General features: G+C 36.9%; 1 protein-coding gene across 4 annotated transcripts in view; it reads right to left on the minus strand.

Annotated features, from left to right (window-relative positions):
* The window catches only part of NLGN1 (neuroligin 1), an 887,115-nt gene that overhangs the window by 717,238 nt on the left and 157,267 nt on the right, over positions 1-12,610 (minus strand). The window lies entirely within an intron of this gene.

The following is a 12,610-nucleotide window of genomic DNA, read 5'->3' on the forward strand; positions in this document are numbered from 1 at the left end:
GGGAATATGAATCCATTGCTCCGAGGGAAATGCATGTGTATACATACATGCATGTGTGCATGTGTATGTGCATATACACACAAACATATATTATATATACATATTTCACATAGTTACAAATTATCATCTTAAACCCTTAAAACAATTCATCCTAGTAGAGTCTATTTTCTTTATGTTACAAAACAGAAAACAAAGTTCAGAAGTGTTTAGTGACTTGTCTGAGGCCACCTCACTGATAGATGCCAGAATTGGGATTCAAATCCCCTCCACCGGGCCCCAGAGCTGGAGCTTCTTTCACTATACTGCATTCTCTACCATCTCCATCCTCTGTTCATCTCTGCGTGAGAACTGAAACCAGAAGTCACATCATCACCTTGCTCAACCTCAGCAGGAAGCACGCTCATGGGGTGACTCACATTTTTTGTTGCTTTGCTCATGTCTGTGAATGACTGCAAAAGCACCATGAGTATTGACTTTGGGGCTATGAATAAATTTTAGTGAACATGCAAATTTGCAATCCAGATCCAGAAATAAATGACTGACTGTATTAACTAAAGATAAATAATGTTTCATACCTATGAATCTATAAGTTGTTTTGAAGTCAGAACACAGCCTGGCAACAGCACTTAGTAATAATAATGGGATTTAAGAGTTGGATTTAGTAATAATAATTTAATAATAATTGCATTTAGTAATAACTGGATTCAGTGGAGTGTGGCAGTTTACAATGGCCAGTCCTGGCCATGTAACTGAAATGTGCTTATGGGAACGGCTCACTGTAAGAGAACCTGACCACCAGCAGATTGTGGGCTTCCTATACCAAGATGTTTCACATGCACACTGTTGCTGGTTCAGGATCTGGAGACAAGGGGTATCCCGTGGGACCCAGGAACGGGAGAACGAAGAAGCCTGAGTCTGAGATTTACAGACCCTATTCAGTGCATACCCTTCTCCTGCTGTTGCTCTATTATATTATTTGCCTGTCATAAAGCTGTCCAGTGAGTATAAACTATCTGAGTCCTGTGGGTTCGTTCAGTAACTGACCACTTAAAGTAAATAATGTGTAATTAAGTCACATAGTAATTAAAAATGAGACGAACAAACGAATGCAATCAGAAAAAAAAAATGTTCTTAGGCTTTAAAAGGAGAGACAGGTCTACCTTGAATTAGTGGATAAGGAAAGAGTTCATCAATCAAGGGGAATATGAGCTGGGCCTCAAAGAATTGGACAAACACTGATGGTTACAGAAGGGGTTCCAGGTAGAGGGCATATTCTAGAAACAGTGGAAAAGATATGTAGTGGTAGTGTGGTGCTCAACCTCCCTGGGAGCAGTTCACACTCCAAGTAGAAAGTCCACACCAGTGTAGAAAGGTCTGGTCTTCTTGCTTCAATGCAGACCCACTCTGAGGGGCCATGCCAGACCCAAAGCTCCCTGTGGAAAGGGGCCGAGGGACGAGTTGGTTGTGATTCCCTGACTGCCCTCCCAGGTGTTTTTCCCAATGGTATGTCCAAATAAACTTTTAGCAGGCAAACCTCCATCTCAGAGTCTTTTTATTTTTTTTTCCCTGGGAAACCTGACCTATGACAGAAAGGAAAGCAGCAGCCACATTTGAGGAGGGCACAGTTTAGTTTGGGCAGAACACAGAGTAAATGAGGTTGAGCACTGGATGAGACTGGAAAGGCAGGTTACAGCCAAATCAAGCAAGCCCTTAATTAAAAGGCTAAAGAGTTTGGATTTTATTCACTGGATGATGAAAAGCCATTAAATGTTCTTAGCAGGGGAAGAGTATTATCAAATCTATTCACAAGAAAATTAAACTGGCAGTACTGTGGAGCAGGGATACCCAAAGCAGTGTGTTTATACCCCACCACAAGACTACCAGATGAGAGAAGGGAAGTAAATCACTGAACTTCTATGTATTGTAATTTTTTTATAAAGCAAAAAGAGAAAGAAATTAAGCTTTGCTAATATGAATATATGGTTTCATGCCAGTGTCTTCACGTGGTTGTGTGATGCACACAGCACTTGAGATGTTCTTTGGAAGGTGATGGTTCTACACTGCGGTGGGTTTGCCAGCAGGTGGCATTTTGTTGTTGTTACCGCTCCTTTTCAATGTTTGGTGATGTATTAGAGTTAATATCACTGAATAAACACATGTATACCTTTTTCATCATGTTTTAGTTCATGTAACCCTCAAAAAATTGGCTACTACATTAAGATTTTCCCACAAGATATAGATTAAAGGAAATACTAGTAATAGAATAAGGACAGGGCTTCCCTGGTGGCACAGTGGTTGAGAGTCCGCCTGCCGATGCAGGGGACGCGGGTTCGTGCCCCGGTCCGGGAAGATCCCACATGCCGCGGAGCGGCTGGGCCCGTGAGCCATGGCCGCTGAGCCTGCGCGTCTGGAGCCTGGGCTCCGCAACGGGAGAGGCCACAACAGTGAGGGGCCCGCGTACCGCAAAAAAAAAAAAAAAAAAATATATATATATATATATGGACAAAAACAGAGCAGAAATAAAACTTCTCCTAGTTCTAGCATAAGTTTTCAGCTACATTGCAAGACTGAAAATAATGGCTATCTAATCATATATAATAACAAGCAGACAAAAATATTTGCAAACATCAGAAAGATAACTTTGAAATGAAAATTTATATCCATTTTAGTAGCTGTGAACTGTGCCCTAAGAATCTCTACATCTTGAGCTATTAATGAATCATGGGAAGAAGGCATCAAGTTTATGTTAAAAAAAAAAAAAACTGACATCTTTCTCATCACTTAGTGTCTATTTTTGTGTATGTTTTGCAACCTGATGGTAGAGATATTTATGTAGGAGTATAAGTATATATTTTATACTTTTTTATGATTTGGTTATCAAAAACAGAGGATTATGTGACCACAAAGGCGTGGAAACCATTACTTTAGTGAATGAATTGGTGGGAAAGAAACTGGAAACAGTTTTATTTTCATGTACAGTTTGGAGTACAGCTAAATACATCCACATTTATGTGACAATGACATCAAGAAAAGCTAATATTATAGACCATCAAATATTTGCCAAGCTCTGTCCAAAGCACTTTACATTCAGTCCTCACAACAAAATTATAAGCCAAGTATTATTATCTGAGATGAGGAAAATGAGGCTTTATGTGGTTAGATAACTTTCTTAAGGCCACAAAGCTAAAATAAATAAATAAATAAATAAAAAGGTAGACTCCCTAACTCTAAAGAATATGTCCTGAACCTTTATGATACATGACACTTTGCTTTGCTCCTGAATGAGACAAACTCAATAAAGTCGTACGCTCAGTTTGAAGGTTTTCAGGAGAGTGAAATACACAGGACACCAACAGGAGGGAGATATGAAGGTGGCTGATTAGCTTGCTGAGGTTAATTAATAGGCATAATTTGGAGCGGCTCCAAATGGTGTGGTATTGAAAGTTTTTCCAGCAACATTCCATAACCTGGGTCAGAGAGTAAATGACAGCAGTTAGGAATAGGGGTAAGCAAGGCAAGAATGGTAGAATTTCAAGGAGCAAAGGTTATAAGAAATGGTAATTCTAGTGTTGAATAGATTAACTAAATCTGGGTAGGAAGGCAGGCAGAACCAGAAGGGTACAAGGAGAAAACGTAAGAAAGAATTAGAACCAAAAATCACAAAGATGGGAATATCAAAGTTCAAGACCTTAATCATGTAGAAGTTCAAGGTCTATCACAGCCCATGTTGTGGCCATACCAACACGTAGCTATGGAGAACATGGTGACAAGTATATACTGGCATGTTCATCGTTAATTAATTAATAACTTGATTAATGCTAGCACCAACAAGTATGGACTGGGGCCACTGAGCTAACTATATCATCTCATTTAGCTGTGTCTAAATACCATGAGTTAGAGACAATTATCATCTCTATGTAACAGATAATTAAACTAAAGATCAGAAACACAAAGCCACTGAAACACTTTTCAACAACAAAAAAAAAACATTTTTATGAACGTAGGGAGTTCCAACAAATAGAAAGAGATAAGGCAGAAGAATTTAGAGACTCTAAAGATAAACCCTGCCTCTTCCTCAATTCTATCCAGAGCCTCCTTCTAGGAGGAAGGGTAAGCAGGCCTCAGTGGGTTCCCAGGTTACATCCCGTTCTCCCTTCCTTCACAGAACATGGAAGCAGGGTTCTACTTGTTCTCTCTCTCCTTGGGCTATTTCTACTCTGAATGAACTTCTCCAATGATGTAAGTAAATAACAGAGAAAACAGAATGTTACGGAGAAAAGGCAAACTAAAATTTGACAGAAATAGAAGAAAAAAATTTTACCAACAAAATATTTTAACAGGAAAAAATCACAAGTATATCACAGAGGTTATACCTGGTAGCAAACTATCTTTGTGAAAAAACAATATTAACTAAAACAAACAAACAAAACACAGCACTGGGAGCCAAGGTCAGTGAATTGGACCTAACTTGTTTACCAAGATCTTCCTTCCTGAAAAATACTCTCCCCATCAGATTTTGCCTGGAGGGACTCCAGCTAGGATCCCTCAAGGTCTGGCTCAAATGTCAGTACTTCCTTCTCAGACCCTCCCAGTCACAAAAACACTCCCTCCCCGCAACTCTCAAAGCATTTGTTGCCTTTCTTGTAACTGAACCTGTAGTACTTTTTACTGTAGTAATTTGTAAACTTGGATTCCCTATTCATTCTTATATAATTACATCATTTAGTGTCAGGCACGGGGAAGGCCAACATGAAGGAGAGAGGCATGGTGATGATTCCCAAAGAGACTAAAGTTCAATGGGGAAGACAAACTTTATGTAAATCAATCACACAGGTAACTATTTAGTCATAAATGCTTTGCCAAGAAGGATAATGCTCTGAGGGGAGAGTTAATGAGTCTGGAGTGGAAAGGATGATCTTCCTGAAGAAGTGACCTGTAAACTGGGTTCTGAAAGATGAGTAGAAGTTGTCAGGGGGCAAACTGTGTCAGACAGAGGCAAGGGGAGACCCAAATGCTGTGAAGCCTGGGGCTCCCTATTAACAAAGAGATCAGTGTAACTTGAGAGAAGGGTGGGGCATCAGGCTGGAGAAGAAGTGACATTTCAAGAAATTCTAGGCCAAAAAATTAGGGATGTGAGATCTTACTCCAAGTATGATGAGAATAATTATAATCACAAAAATAACATAATCAGATTAGCCTTAATCTTTGAGAACAGAGGCTATGGCTTTTGAATTGCTGATTTGTAACTACCATCCCCCGAACAATTTATTACATTGTAGGTCACTGGAGAATATTTCTTGAATGAATAGCCCATTCATTCATTATATTGTTTTTCATTAATTAACCCTATCCTCAGATTTTATTTATTCATCTGTGATACTTGACCTCTGTGAAGGCATTATCTTAATTACAGTTGCAGCAAGAGAAGATAAAACAGAGAAGAGGTGATGACAAGTTGAAGTACAATGAAAATTCCTCATCATGCAGAGGTGTGCATGGACGGTCATATAGACTGGTGACTAATTCCATTACTGTTTGGCAAAAATTGGGATTTTAAGATGCCATAACAGCTTTCTGACAACACAAAGAAAAAGAGATCTAAGTGGTAGTGTTTCCTTCTGCATTCTGCAACTGAATATTTCTACTAAGACCGTCATTACACAAATGGCTAAACATTGGGTGGTTCCTGTTTGTTTTGTTTTGGGTATGCAAGTAAAACAATCCATTTAACATCTAACTGTATAAAACAAGTTTTACTTTCTGTTTACTCTGAAGCTATTCTCAGATAGAATATCTAAATATTAATTGTTAAATTTAAAATCTACTGAGGAGCAAGAAGGTTAAGGGGGCAAGAAGGGCAAGAACTGTAAAACAGGTTGTTAAAAAAAAAAGCATGGGCAACAGTTTTAATGTATATGTAAAATACCACAGGACATATTTTTAAAACCATTTGGTGACCCTGTGATTCTCCCAAAAGAAATGAATAATCACTCAAGAGCTCAGGAGAGACAGCTAGGTAGAGCTGATTACTTCCCTTGATATTAATGAGGCTTTTGTCTGACAAGAGCCCCTTTTGGGTTGCAAGCCATCGTGTCCAGAAGCAACTTAATTATGCCTGCCAGTATCTTTATAGAGAAGACAGTACAACCTAAGAGCAGTGCTACCTTCTCAATTCAGTATTTAAGCCTATTTTTCTTTCTGGTGAGTTGCTGTGCCTGGGAAGAGTGGAGAATTGCCATTCCTGGTGCCCTGTTTAATTAAATTCCTCTTTAAAAAATTCCGTGCTGCCAGAGAATTGCTACAACTTTGGCAGAGGAAGGGCTAAGTTTCTCAGTATGGCCCTGTGCCAGGGTGAGTCAATCTTGACCCCTTGGAGGATGATTAGCAGAGAGGGGGGAGTTAAACCTTTGTGCCCATTCAGTCCTAGGCTTCTGCTGGAATTGGCAAATACTATAGTTACTATTGTTTAAGCAGTAACTGTCTGCTAGGAACTGGACTGAGACCACCAACTCCTTTCGTGTAAGGCACCAAACAACAATAAGGGTTCTGTCACTCCTGACCTGGCTTAGAGCTCAACCAGTGCCCCAAAGGGGAAAGGCTATTACACTTGCAGTCTTCTTCAGATATCCACATCTTTTATTTTCTCTTCGTATTACAGATCCATTAGTACTAATAATAACAAAATTCAAAACAATGCTCTATTCATGGGCCATTTGTGTAACAAAACGTCAATGAATATATATTCACAAGAATTTAATATACACATGGAGTAAGTTTAAATTATTTCACCATTTAAATAAAACTGAACAATAGGAAATTTGTAATTATAAATTGCTTTAAAAATTGAAAAAAGAATTAATGGCCAAAATGCCAAACATGATTATATTTTAGATCTTACTGCCCGTGTTCTAAGTGTTTGAAATAATTTTTAGCGCTTCCAAAGTTCCTTGAGATATCACATTTTCTACATGGCAGAAAATAATTCTAATGTACATTTTAGTAAAGTATAACCACAAACAATCCTATTATACTTATGAGTCTTGATAAAATAATTTAACAAAATAAAATAAACTGTATAAAAATTTCACTAAAAAGTTTTAATTATTATTTATCTTTGATTAAAATGCAATCTTTTAAATATATTCCTTTCTACTTTTGGAATTTTGCACATAGCTTTAAATATCTATCAATTCAAACAACAATTTATGTTAAGAAAAAATTAAAAGCAAAAGTGAAGAGATCAGGTATTAAGCAAGAGGTTACCAATTTAGTTGTTAACATCCAAGGCTAGAACCAGATCTCTATATTTATTTAGCAGTATTTATTGGTCACTACTGATATACCAGGCACTGTTCTAGGTGTTGGGGAGAAACACACATAGCTTTGAAAAGCCAGACAAAAATCCCTGCCATTATGGCTGTTATACAGACTACTACTACTGTATTATTACAGCATGTAAAATGTTTTACTCTTATATATTAAATAATTCCTCAGATTTATTACTAAAGACCACAGCTCTAAATAATAGAAACTTTTGGCATCAATCTTAGAGCAACATATGCAGTAGAGTACTTGGCACAGTTAAAGAAGTAAAGAAACTAGTGACTTTTTTTTTTTTTAACCCATAAGAGAAAGGATAGATAACAATGTCACTTGCATGTAAAGTTTTGGATAGCTAAGTAATATAGATTTAAATTAAAAATGACAGATGCACTGACTTGAAACATAATGGTTACAGAAGTGAAATTTTACTCCTTTTAGCATTACGGTTAATGAATTGATGGCTCAAGTATTATTTTCAGGTGTGAATACTGTGATAACTGTTGGTCAATGTGATATGTAGTAATCACTGTTTCCCTGGTCAGTTCTATCATAAGCGGAATGGTTGTCCTATGGGAAAAACTTATGCCAGTGATAATTCTAAGTTAGTTTTTTTATCAAATCAGTATTTATTGATTTAATGTGTGACCATGTTAAAGTTCCAATATGGACTATTCCATACGACAGTATGAAAGTATTCACCATAACTATCTAAAAAAAAGGCAAGATTTTCAATTCATTTTGAAATGTTACAACTAACCTCTTTTCTTCTGAAGACTCAATATTCATTGGGTGTTTCAAGGAAGAAAAAACTACTGTTACACACAAGTGATGCCAAAGGTCTGTATGAATAATAAATTAGCCTATCAATTGGTTGTTTCCAAAAAGGCAGTTGTTGAGGAGCATACATAAGACCTTCATATTATTGCCTGACTGCTTCACTCTTCCCAGAATGTACCTACATTATTTAAATACAGACAAAATATGAGAAAACCACATTCTAAGGAAATATTTACCCAATATTCTCTCTCTTCTTCAATTTCTGCCCCAATATACAATGCCACTACCAAATAAATAAATAAGCAAGAAAACAGATAAATAAATCCACTTATTTTCTAAATTGTGCCAAAAATTAAACTATAGGTGCAGGTAAATTGATATATGAGCAGATCTCCTACTGAAGCACCACTTACAGCACACCCAAAGGGATGGCATGGGTTTTGGCAGGTAGCCCTACCTGCAGGCATATGTGGTATTAGAAAAGTAGACCATAGAGAAATGAAAGGCTACTGTGTGGCCTGTCTCAAGGGGACTAATACAGAACATGCCTGGATACAGAGTTAACGTACTAAACCAAAATTGCTATAAAAGAGTGAAAACTGTGAAAAAGTGTATATTCTTCGATTTCATAAGTCAGGCCCAAGCTCATCAACTTAAAGGCAAGTCCTAAGATGTCAACTGCATTTAGTAGGTCTAGTCTCAGGCTGGAACTTTATTTCCTGTGATGTATCCCTGTGATTTTTGATTTTACATCTGTAGCAATAACTTAACTTGCATTTGTTCCAAAATGAATTTCATGCTCAACTTGTTTTTCTTAATTAAACTTCCTTTAGCAACCCCTAATATGTGTATTATTAAAGCTCATTAGTCCCATTCATGTTTGCCTGTCATCTTTTTGGGTACACATTCATATACTGAAGTGCTCTGTTGCTATATATAGGAAGAAAATTAAATAATAAATATGGGGAATTGAATGTTTTATGAGTGTCAGGATGAGAAAGTGCCTGTAAGGCCCATAAGGTTTCACACAAAAGAGGCATTACTGCTAAAGCTAACATGCTGACACATCTCTCATCTATAAAGTCTGCAGTAATGGCAGCAGTAAAGCATTTTGCCATTGACTAGAATTTCTCTTACATGCAATGGAAATAGACACAGAAGAGATTATATCGACTGTTATAAAAAGACTTCATATAAAATCCCCCAAAAGTTTAATGTCTAATAATTTCAAATGTCTGGAGTGATTTACTAGTTTTCCCTGACTTCAGTTAAGCTTAGAGTTGGCAGTCTTTCTCTTTCAAACATGTTTGCTACCAAATAGGTGGGTTTTCTTTGGCGGGGGGAGATATTGAAGGCAGAAATAATTCATATCCTTTTATAGTAACATAGCAATATTTGACATTGTCAGTGTGATGCCATTAATAACAAAGCATAAATAATCAAACCTGTTACTATTAAGGAATTATTCTTAGGAACAGTTGAGAATGTAGCTATCCCACAAGATTAAGAGGTTAGCTGCCTCAAAATGTTTTAAATTACCTTTTAAAAGGCATTTAAAAGGACACCCTAAATTCATCGTGAGTGTTCTATATGTTAATTTTTTCAATGTTTCTGTGTTTTGCAAATTTGAAATATTGAAACTTTTTAAGTTTTAAGGGTTTTATATTTTTTGCATTTCTTGATAAAGCAAAAGAGATGGAAGATTTGCACTTTGAGAAGCCATGTGATAAATTTCAACAAATCATTTAAAAAGGATTGCCCTTTTCATTTTGCTTTCAATTAAGAGTGTGTAGCAATTTTCTTTAAAAGAAAATCAGTTAATGTAGAATAATATTTAACTGTATTTAAATGTCTCAAATCATGGAACGAATCTGCAGCAAATGTATTCAGCACCCCCTGAATGTTAGGCCAGCTAGAACACGTGGAAGGCTTTCGAGAGACAGGTGCAGCAAAGCTCCAGTGAATCAACATCAGTTTTTCCATGGTGATAAGCTTGGGGGAATCCAACGCTATTTCTTGTCACATACATTAGGAACTGTGCTTGCAACTTTCAGGGCTAATTGAGAGTTTCTATTTCTTTACCCCAAACTACCACATTTTGTGTTATTCAATAGCAAAATTGGAACAGCTGATCAAGGCTACCATGTTCTTTTTAATAATCATGACCAAAAAAAAATGTATTTGGATAAAGTAGAGCAAATGTAATTAATTTTCTAAATGAACTCTTCAGGTTTTTCAATAGTTCTTAGAGTCAACCACTCTATTAATAGAGAACTTTTATGTAACTGGGTAACTTGCTCTTCATTTACTGGCTATAGCTTTAAAATTTTTTTGTGGTGTATCATTTTATTTTTATTTCTATCATTATTAACCTTCCAAAGTGGATCTACCACCTACAAAGTTTACCAAAGTTTTATGTAGGAACTGCTTGTAGAAACCATAGAGTGGGCCAAAGTTTCCCCCTTTTCATTTTTACTGCCAAAAGAAAATGGAACGAGGGACTACTAAGTATTGATTATTCTTGACAAACGAAGATATTGTTCAGCCATTACAAAGGCACTTTAAGCTGACTATTCTGGCTTTAGCACATGCCATGACCACTGGGTCAGTGGTTGTGAAATATGCAAATTAAATTTTAAAATGACTTCCTTTTTCATATTTCATATTCTCCATCTACTTTTATAGTATCAACATTATATTCTCTACTAGTCTAAAAAGAGGAATCCCAGCCCATCTCCCATTCACCTTCATTATTGATTTACTATTATCATTTAATATGTTACTTGCTAGCTGTCTTTTTTAACTTAAACTTTGAAAAAGATGTTAATATTAGTGGACTATGTGGCCAGCATCAGTGGCTAGAATGTACCAAAATGCAGAATATCCATTCTTCTAGTTCTTGCTGCACATAAACCACGTGATTTAGAGCTGCGTTTTTTTTTTTTTAAAAAAAGGCAAACCTAACCTCTCAGATATCTTCTTAAAACTAACAGTTAGGCTTTTAGAAACTATTTCTTACTGTTTTTATCATCTCTAGAAAAACTTACGCAAAGTCTGCAGAAATAAGTAACTTTTCCACTGTAGAATCCTTGGGAGACAAGAGTTTCATATTTTACTATTTAATCTTAAAAAAGGAATGGCATTGTTCTTGTTTCAGTGTTTAGATTTACGAAACACGTATACACACACAAATCCAGGAAGAAAGTTTGGTGAGGCTCCTCTTTTAATACCTGAATGTCTGTTGTATCTGGAATTCCTGAAATAAGTATTGGGATGATGAGTGCTTTAGATGATATTGAAGAGTTGCCTTTCAATGAGTTCACACTTAATGAAGAGGTTTCAATGTTAAAACCATAAAGGTCACATTTCATAATCTATAAACAGAAACCCCTGAAAAAATATTTGATGCTTTTCTTTAAAAGATTAAAATGTAGAAAATACATTATTTTGTAGTTTAACTATTATATATCTCCATTTTATTCTAATACAGCTGAATGTCTGAGGTTTAAAATTTAACAAATTGGCCTTAAATAGGAAAAGCCAACTAAAACTATGATGCTGAGGTATTAGAAGCTTATAAAGGGAGGGGAGTGCATTAACTTATTTAACATATCTATCTACATATTTTAAACGAACCACTTCTTTATATGTAATTGTTCTGAACCTATGTGGACTCCAAAATTGGTTCAGAATAATATGCTTTTCTGATTCCAAAGCAACTTATAGTTTCCTAAGTCAATTAATATTCACTCATTTGAGTGATTAATTTTAATTATATCTGCTGAAATTGATTTTCCTACTGTAAATAAAGACGAGCTTTTGCTGAGAGCAATGAAATAACATTTTTAAAGAAAAAGAAAAAAAAAATCCCTGAATTCAGTTGCAAGAAAATGTCTGGAAACGCGCGCACCGCTCAGTTGGAAAGAAAAGCCAGTAACTGGCGAGGGAGCCAGGGTAGGGATCCATCAGAAATGCAGCCGGCTGCCTGGCGCACTTGCCAGCCTGGGCCCTCGGCAGAAAGGCTGCAACGCCTTCCTGGACTCGTCCAACTCGAAGAAAGTTACCTCGGACTGTATTATGCAAAGTCGAGCAAGTGAATTACAAAACAACATGTGTGGCCAGTCACCCACTTCTACTGTCTCTGTCCGATGCAGTGACCCTGTAACCCTTTGGTGTTTCTGAGAGGAGGGAGAGGCGGGAAGGGGAAGGAAGAAAGAGCGAGGGAGAAAGAGACAATATGAAACGGCCAATTTCCCCTGCAAAATTCCCCCTGGAAGCCAAGACAGCCACCAAAACCGCGGCCAAGGCAGCAGCGATTTCTACTTGGGTTTCCCCGCCTTCCACATGCAGGTTTTCCAAGGCATCGCTGCCGCCTCTCCTTAAAGTATCACTAGGAGAAAGCACTAGATCCAAGAGGGATCTCCCAACTGAGAGATTTTCAATGCAAACTTGAGAGCTTGGAGGGTTGCTTGGCTTCCCCACCGACGCCACAAAATAAGGTTTTTAAGCT

Source organism: Monodon monoceros, unplaced genomic scaffold, assembly GCF_005190385.1.
Source record: "Monodon monoceros isolate NGI ecotype Baffin Bay Population unplaced genomic scaffold, NGI_Narwhal_1 Super_Scaffold_11, whole genome shotgun sequence".
NCBI lineage: Eukaryota > Metazoa > Chordata > Mammalia > Artiodactyla > Monodontidae > Monodon > Monodon monoceros.